Genomic DNA, 9,880 nt, shown 5'->3' with positions numbered 1-9,880 from the left:
AAAGCTTAACATAAAACCAGATGTAATTTTAAGTGTTTTGATTGGGGTGAAACGAACTGGGCATTGTGTGTGAGTTGAACTTGCTTGGGTCCACTATTCCCAGGCAGAGAGAAAGAATCTTGAAAGCTGCCAAAGTTACTATTGCTTCTGTTAGTAGCAAAGTGGTCTCAGTTGGCATCCAGCAGTGGGTAAACTGGAAAGTATTGCTTGAGCGGACTGATGGGCGTACAAAGCGAGGTGTTTACGTTATCTTATACTTAGGGAGAAATCGGTCAGTCTTTCTAATAAGCTGAAACAGAAAGCACTTGGACCACGGTGATGAAAGTGTTGCAGCGGTAGAATTTGAAGGTAGTCATGGATGGTTTGATTGGTGAGGGCAGGTTCTTACCTTAAAAGTTACTGGAGAGAGTGCTTCCGCTGTTACTGAAGCTGCCAAAAAGTTCCCGGAACTGAAGAAAATAATCAGAGGAGGTGGTTATTCGTATAAGTGTTTGACCCTGAAGATGATGTTGAAGAGGTTTTGGCATCCCATGACTAAGAACTGACAGATGAAGAGCTGATGCCATTGCAAGAGGAAAGGATACTATTCGAATACTAATTGAAATGGAACGCAGTAGTGAACAGCCTAAAAGTAAAGCCCTCCAGGAACTCAACATGAAGCACTTGCATGAGATTTTCACTGTAATTGACAGTGCTGCAATGATAGCAAAGAAGGTACGACTTTAATTTTGAAAGGGCATGTAGGTTTAGGGCAAGGTTTCAGGATGTTCTGAGTGCCTACAAACAACTGCATGATAGAAAAACGCATGAGGATAAGCAGTCAAGCATACTGTCATATTTCAAGCCTTCCACATCAGCCGCAGCCGACGATGAACCTCAACATCAGGGAGTTATAGAAGAGGGTGAAGACATTAGTGACCTGCTTTTGCCCTGACGGATTCAAACAACGGTGAGATGTTAATAGGTGACCCCCTTCCTCTGTCTCCTACATCCCCATCTCCACACGCCCCCACCGCAGCCTCCCACATCTCAGCCTAACACACCATCATCACCACCTCTCAGCCTTCCAGGGTGCTGCTGGCTGTCCTCTCGATTCTGCTAAATGAAACTATACTGTACAGACATTATTTCTACTTTATCCAGGCAGTGTGTTTATCATATCATACCTGCTTTTACTATATGCTAGTGTTATTTTAGGTTTTATGTGTTATTTGGTATGATTTGGTAGGTTATTTTTTGAGTCTGGAAATGCTCAAACTTTCCCCATATAAATTCATGTTAATTGCTTCTTCACTTTATACCATTTTGGCTTACGAAAGGTTTCATAGAAACATTCTACTTTCAGATATGGGGGAAAACCTGTATTTCTAGCCTTTTATTATAATTTAGTTTCAGAAATAGAAAAAGTTAAATACAATAGTTTTAATTTCAACTCTAAGACTTTACATGACTTTGACAAAATCAAAAAGCATTTCTTTACCTCAAGCTACTATCTTTTTGTTTAAAATTATTTATTTATTTATTTTTGGCTGCATTGGGTCTTTTGCTGCATGCGGGCTTTCTCTAGTTGTGGCAAGCGGGGGCTACTCTTCGTTGCAGTGGACGTGCTTCTCATTGTGGTGGCTTCTCGTTTCAGAGCATGGGCTCTAGGCATGTGGGCTTCAGTAGTTGTAGCACGAGGGCTCAGTAGTTGTGGCTCACAGGCTGTAGAGTGCAGGCTCAGTAGTTGTAGCGCACGGGCTTCATTGCTCCGTGGCATGTGAGATCTTCCCGGATCAGAGATCGAACCCGTGTCCCCTGCATTGGCAGACATATCCTTAACCACTGCACCACCAGGGAAGTCCCAAGCTACTACCTTTTTTACCTGCAGGATTTCAAAAAGATTCTTCCGTATGGTCTGCATTGTTCTGCACTTTTTATTTTCACTTAACAGTATATTTTGGATATTCCTTCTTATCACTATTTAATTAAACTTAACGCATTCTTTTTTTTTTTTTTTAATTCAGCTGTCATATATTCCGTTTTGTGGATATACTTAGATTTGTAGCCAGTCTCCTATAGATGGACACTTGTGTTGTTTCCAGCCTTTGGATATTAGGAACAATGCTTTAATGAATAAATGTCATTTCTTACATTTGCAGGGGTAACTCTTACATTCTCCGAAGAGAATTGCTGGTTTAAAGAGGAAATGTTTTTGTCAATGTGATAAATATTGACAGTTGGCCTTTAAAGAGTGGTCCATTCTGCACTCCCATGAGCAGCGTATGAAAGGTATTGCTTTTTTTTAGGTGGATTGGGAGGAACTAGAAAGTGATTGGGGGGATGTTTTTTGATAGACAAGAAAATTTCTAAGTAAAATCCTGAACAGTTTGAGAATAGGAGTTAGAATGATAACACATATGTCAAAAAGAAATTGCTGTGTGATGGGAAGGGTCAATTGTAAAAGGCAGTGTTGAATTCAGACCAGTGCTGTTGTTGTTTTTAACTGAACATGTTGATACATGTTTCTCAGTAGATTCAAGGATGTAGAGAAGAATCAAAAGAATCTTATGTGATATTTTAAAATCTATGCTGCCTTGCTCCATGACAGCAGTAACTCAGAAACAGGAGACATGGGTGAATGATTACTCAAGTCTATTCTCAACAATTTATTCTTCTGGATAGATGATTAAGAGTTATTAAAGAGTGAAGATTTTAGTTTAATGAACAATTATTCATGTTACAGAGAGTCTTAGGTTAGTGCTAGAAATAAAGTCTTTTATCAATGTAGTTTGTGAAGGATTTGTTTTGTATTTCTGGTTGTCAGTAAAACATTTTTGCAAGAGGCATTTGTTTATGCCTTAAATATGCTATGATGGTGTGTAAATATGAACCTGCAGCAGAGTGAGAAATAGAATTTGCAGCAGTTTATTATTTCTTTAACCAAACAGAAGGAAGATGAAGACAGCGACATTTCAAGTTATTTTAATTATTTTACTTTCTTCTTGAAAGTATTCCGGAAGTTTTGCCAGTTTTTATTAACATTCACAGGGAGTGAGTATATCATTTAAAAATTTACCAGATTGAAAACTTTAAGGACTTGTATAATTTAGAGGAAAAACAGCTAGGATTCTAAATATATATATGATATAAATAAATTAATTTATAGTATACACACACACATACATACATACACATATATTTATGTCATATTAAAGTGACCTTATAAATAATACTTTTTCTGTAGGATAACCTATGATCATGATTAAAAGCTGATTTAATAGATAATGCTAGCTTTAATTAAAAAAATTTAAGAACAGTTTCAGGTAAATATATTTAAATGAGTGCTCTACTTAGCAAGGAAGTTAAAAGACCATTTTTTTTTGGTTCAAAAATTATTTCATTCTTATTATTTAGTAAATATTTCAGGCAAGGATTATTTTGAGACTATATTAAATGTATATTTTGTACATGTATGTATAAAATTAGCATTATAGCTTCTGTGGGGTCTTTTTGCATGAATTGTACCTTCTTTATGAGTTATTATTAAAGTCTTGAATTCTGAACTTAAGGAAATCAAATGGTTGTCGTTATAATGCCACCTGTGAGTAAGTTTGATCAGTGTCTTCTTTCAGGACTGAGGCAAATAGCAATGAGGTTCAATTTTGAGGGTGCCAGATTCTAAATAAGTTCTTGGGAAATATGCCAGAAAATGCCCAGATTGATAATGTTTTGTATATAAAATTAATTAAGCCATTCTTATTAGACTGAAAGATAAATTTCCAAATACAGGGAATTCTGGCTCTTCCAGTACTTAAGACTATTCCCTGTGGTTAAAGGTGACATGCCTATCTTTTTACTTCATATTTTTTTCTTTCTTTAACTTTAAATACATAGTAGTTGAATTTTTCCTTATTGAATATACAATATACAGTAAGAGAAAAGTGTGTATGATGCATGCACACTTCTGTGCACACACACACACACACACACACAGAGACACACACACACCATTTAAAGATATGTAGTTCCAACAGCAATTCTGTGACAGCAATTGGATGTCCTATAATTTGACACCTAGAGTTAGAGCAGACCCATAGGTCAAGGGCTCAGCCCCACAAGACTGCCTCCACAACAGATGCCAGCCAGGAGTTTAAAGTATCTCAAAGCTACCTACACTTCTACCCAGCTGACTCCAAATTCAGGGATTCCCATGACTGCTCACTATCACCCCCAGGTGTGATAATTCTCTAGAATGACTGACTGGACTCAGGAAAGCGCTATACTACCTACTCGAGTTTTATTATAAAGGGGCAAAGTATGGGACGCCGGGAGTGCAGAGCTTCCATGGCCTGCCTGGGTGTGCCACCCTCTCAGCACATTGGTGTGTTCACCAACATGGAATCTTCTTGAGCCTTGTTGTTTCAAGGTTTTTTATGGGATTTCATTGAGTAGGCATGATTGATTAAATCATTGGCTATTTACTTGAAAATCTTTAGTCCCTCTCCCCTCCCTGGAAATTGGGGGATGGGCCCTGAAAGTTCCAACTCTATAATCACCTGGCTGTTTTTTCTGGTGACCAGCTTCTATCTTGAAGCTATCTAGCGTCTCCCAACCCACCAAGAGTCACCTCATTAGCATAAACTCAAGTGTGGTTGAAAGGGACTCAGGAATGACAAAAGACATTTCTATCACTCAGCAAACTCAGGAGGTTTCAGGAACTCGACCAGGGACAAAGATCAAATAATTTTTTTATTATACCACAAGAGAATAAAAAAGTGAACACATAATACCCAACACCTAATTAAGAAATAGAATACCGAGGTACATTTTTAAGTCTCTTATGTCTCTTTCTTAATGTATTCCCCCTCATTCTTTCCCAGAGGAAACCACTATCATGAATTTTATATTATTCGTTACCTTGCTTTTCTTTAGAGTTTAGTTTATTATAAGGCTACCTAGGTGTATCCCCAAAAGATGCACTGTATGTTTGCTTTTTTTTTAACCTTATTATGAATGTAGTTATTTTGCATGTATTCTTTTGTAACTAAGTTTTTTTTCCATTTAACACTGTTTCTAAGAGTAATCCAAATTTATGCATGTAGCTATAGTTCTTTCCTTTTCACTACCATATAATATTTTGTATTAGAAATACAACACACTTGAGTTATCTGCTATATTGTTTACTATTATGAACTAAACTTTTCAGCATTCTCAAACATGTGCAAAAGTTTCTCTGGCTAATATGCCTAGAGGTGGTGTCATGGACTGAATTGGGTTTCCCCAAAATTCAAGTGTTGAAGCCCTTACTCCTAATACCTCCCAATATCTCAGAATGTGACTGCATTTGGAGATAGGATCTTTATTAATAAAGAGGTAATTAAGTTAAAGTGAGACCTTTGATGATGCTGGGGCAGCGGGGGTGCCCTAGTGTGGTCTGATTGTTGTCCTTATAAGAAGAAGAGATTAGGACATACAGAGAAACGCTGGACATGTGCATGCAGGGAAGAAAGGCCAGTGAAGACACTGCAAGAAGACATCTGCAATGCCTGGGAAGAAACCAAACTTTATTCTTGGACTTCTAGCCTCCAAAACTCAGAAAATAAATTGGTGTCTAAGCCACCCAGTCTCTAGTATTTTTGTTATGGCAACCCTAGCAAACAAATACAGTTAGAATTGCTAGATGGTAGGATTATGCAGAAGTTCAGTTAGTAACACCAATATTTTTTTAAAGTACTTGGACCGATTTACAATCCTACTGGCATGTATGAGAATTCTTGTTCTACATCCTTGCCCAAACCTGATATTGTCAGACTTTACTTTTCTCCAGTCTGTTGGAAAGGAATGGAATCTTATTGTCATATTAATTGCATTTTCCTGATAATTAAGGAGAGTTGAATATCTTCATGCGTTTCTTGTTTCTATATCAATAAAATGCCTGTTATATCTTCGTCCACTGTTCTGTTATGTTATTTGTTTTTTTATTACTGATGGGTAGGAGTTAATTTTAATGAAAGTTAAGATTTATCCTTTAATAACCTGTCTTCTTCTATGTCTTATTTAAGAAATTCTTCACAACCTCCAGAGTAAAAGAATATATTTTCTCATTTTTTTTCTGAATGTTTTACATTTGAATCCTTAATGTACCTGGAATTGATTTTTTTTTAAAGTTTGGTTTGAGGTAGATATATAGTTTCATTTTTTTCCCATGCTAGTAACAGTTGTCCTAGTCCTATTTATTGAATAGTCTTTGGCAGCTCTGTTATACATCATGTCTGCCTATGATGCGGTTCTCTTTCTGGTCTCTACTTATGATTTTTGTCTACCTCTAGACCAGCATCACATTGTCTTAATTACTATGGTTTTATAATAAATCTTAATATCTGGTAGTAAGTGGATTCTTCTGTTTTAAATTATATATATATATATATATATATATGTATATTTATTTATTTAACAATTGATATGTGTATGATCTTGAACCTTTCAAATGTGGAGAGTAGAACTAGGTGTGTTAAAGCATAGGAAATGGTCTTTGCTCCAAAGACTAAAAAAATTATTTTCAAGGCAACTCAAAATCAAACCAGTGAGCCTTTAAAACAGCCATTTCTAATATGAGACCAGGGTTTTGGGGGTATTATGGATGGGGTTTTAGGTGGAAAAAGGTGGTCCCTGAGTTGATAGTTGTTGAGGCTAGTTGGGTATATTTTATAGGTTTCAGTGGTTTCTTTTCTTAATAAATATAGAATGTATCACTTGTTAGGTAATTATATTGGGCCTTTAATGACTACTTCTTTTGTCTTTGTTAAGATTTTCTACTCAGAGAATTCCATTTCTTCAGCAAGGCCTAATGATACATCAGGTAAATGTACATAAAGTTAATAGATTTGAACTTTTTGTTACTGTTATGAAATTTTTCAAAGAGAATACAGTAAAATGAACCCAACAACCCAACACCTAACTTCAACCTTTATGAATATTTGGCCAGTTTTGATTCTCTTCCTTCCCCCTCCTCATACCCAGGCCACATGAACACACTTCACACACCCCATCCCACTCTCAGCCAGAATTATTTTAAAGCAAATCTTAGCTGTCACTTCATCTAATATCCAGTGTTCAGATTTTTCTAATTTTCTCAAAAAAATTATTTTTCATGCTTGTTTCTTTGAATTGGGATCTAAACTATATCTATACATTGCATTTGATATTTCTTATGTCTCTTTTAATATTCAATTAGCTCTCTTCCCCTCTCTTTCCTTGACATTTATTTGTTATAGAGATTGGGTCATTTGTCTCGTTGAATTTCCCATATTCTGGATTTGGCTAATTTCATCTTTGTACTATCACTCAATCTGTTCTATCATGTGTATTTCCCATAAACTGCTATTTAATGGTAGATGATTGACTAGATTAAAGCTTGACTTTTTTCCCAGGAAGTGGGGCAAAATACTTATGTGGTAGCTTATAAACATTTTATTGCATTCATATCAGGAGGTGAAAGTCTTCAATAATATTTTTCAAACAGTGTCCTAATATACATGATTAAGGATTATAAATGTGTTCTGTAGTCTTTTCATCTCTAATCTTCCTATTTTTACAGATGGGAAAACTAAGGCCTAGAGAGTTAAATATTTGCCAAAGACCAACCAGCTAACTTAATAGAAGTAGGGCTTTTTTCCACCTAATACTCCTTTCAGAATTTTGTTTCAGTTGTATATGCCTTCGTCTGAAGGTTTTCATGCATCAGAAAAATGTCAGAGGTGGTCAGGATGGCATTTCTGCCTGTTCCAACTAGAGTTTTTGTGACTGAGAAGGTAAGACACAGTACATGTGTAACTGTGTAAAGTTTACACACTAGTAAACCACTCCCTTGAGTGGTTCTGTTTTTGCATTGCCAGTGTGATAGCTAAGACTTGAGTTTGAACGTAATAGTCAGAGGGGTCTTAGACAGGACCTAAGCCTGAAGCTTGATAAATCCAGGATAGGAAGAATGCAAGAAAATCTTTATAGGCTACAATAGTATTTAGTTATTTGGTCCTAAATAATATTTTTTTGTGTGTAGAATTGTTCACCTCATGTCTTCTTTTTTTAAATAAATTTATTTGTTTTATTTATTTTTGGCTGCTTTGGGTCTCTGTTGCTACGTGCAGGCTTTCTCTAGTTACGGCGAGCGGGGGCTGCTCTTCATTGTGGTGTGCAGGCTTCTCATTGCGGTGGCTTCTCTTGTTGCAGAGCACGGGCTCTAGGCATGTGGTCTTCAGTAGTTGTGGTGCATGGGCTCAGTAGTTGTGCCTCACTGGCTCTCGAGCACAGGCTCAGTAGTTGTGGCACACAGGCTTAGTTGCTCCACGGCATGTGGGATCTTCTTGGACCAGGGCTCGAACCCTTGTGCCCTGCATTGGCAGGCGGATTCTTAACCACTCCACCACCAGGGAAGCCATCATTTCTTTTTTTTATTATTATTTTTAAATTTAATTAAATGTATTTATTTTTTTTTTGTCTGTGTTGGGTCTTTATTGCTGTGCATGGGCTTTCTCCCCTTGCGGCGAGCGGGGGCTACTCTTCCTTGTGGTGTGTGGGCTTCTCACTGCCGTGGCTTCTCTTGTCGCAGAGCACGGGCTCTAGGCACGCGGGCCTCAGTAGTTGTGGCACGCAGGCTCAGTAGTTGTGGCTCATGGGCTCTAGAGCACAAGCTCAGTAGTTGTGGTGTGCAAGTTTAGTTGCTCTGCAGGATGTGGGATCTTCCCAGACCAGGTCTTGAACTTGTGTCCCCTGCATTGGCAGGCGGATTCTTAACCACTGCGCCACCAGGGAAGCCCCTTCATTTCTTTTTGTATTGTTATGCTTTGTTTCCCATTTTAGTTTTTACTTGTCTTATAAATATTAGCTGTAAGTTCATACTAATTTGAAGAAAATGAATTAATGTAACAAAATATAGGAAGTGAAAACTAGGGGGAAGTTACATTCCTCTACAGCTTACCTAAGTGAACAGATGCTGTGAAATCAGTGATGTGAAAAATCTTCTAGAAAACTGGTTATACTTCACAGAAATATCTTGAGTTGCTTCATCTTTTGATGTGTAAAAGTGGACTGTAGTGGCAGGCTCACTGCTTTCTTTTTAGTGAACTGACGGGAATTTGCAAAAATAGTGATTGTAGGTATATGACAAATAAATGTATCATTTAAAGCCATTACCTTGATCATTTTTTAATACAATAGAAATGAGCTGATATGGAGAAAAGAAGGTTTATGACTAAAATAAAAGTTTCATGAAATAATACCTTTACTTTGTAAGGGAAAAACCTTATTACATACAATTTCACTAATGTTTAAATGCAACATAGAGAAATAATCCCAAATAAACACAATACAAATAAAAATCGGGAACATTTTATTTAATGTGATTAGTATGCTGTCTGTTCATTCCAGTCTGAGATACACAAGGGCAGTTCTCACATATCCGATTAACCCTGTTTCTTTCCTTTGTTTTTAATTGGATTAACTATTAAAGCACTAGTGAGTAGTACTACACTAATTCTGCTTTTCAGTGGACAGTCTTATTTCATCCAAGAGGATGATAAATTTAATGTCTCATAATCATTCTTTAGTGTTTATGAAAAGTAAGCTGTAATATTTCATATTCTTTAATTACCAAGTGTGTATAACTCAATTTTTGATTGAGTCTTAGAAAGCCAGTGAATCTGGGCTTCCCTGGTGGCGCAGTGGTTGAGAGTCCGCCTGCCGATGCAGGGGACACGGGTTTGTGCCCCGTTCTGGGAGGATCCCACGTGCCGCGGAGCGGCTGGGCGCGTGAGCCATGGCTGAGCCTGCGGCGCGTCCGGAGCCTGTGCTCCGCAACGGGAGAGGCCACGACAGTGAGAGGCCCGCGTACCGCAAAAAA

This window comes from Lipotes vexillifer, unplaced genomic scaffold (assembly GCF_000442215.2).
Source record: "Lipotes vexillifer unplaced genomic scaffold, Lipotes_vexillifer_v1.1 scaffold1653, whole genome shotgun sequence".
Classification (NCBI taxonomy): Eukaryota; Metazoa; Chordata; class Mammalia; order Artiodactyla; family Lipotidae; genus Lipotes; species Lipotes vexillifer.
This window is presented reverse-complemented; position numbering follows the sequence as displayed.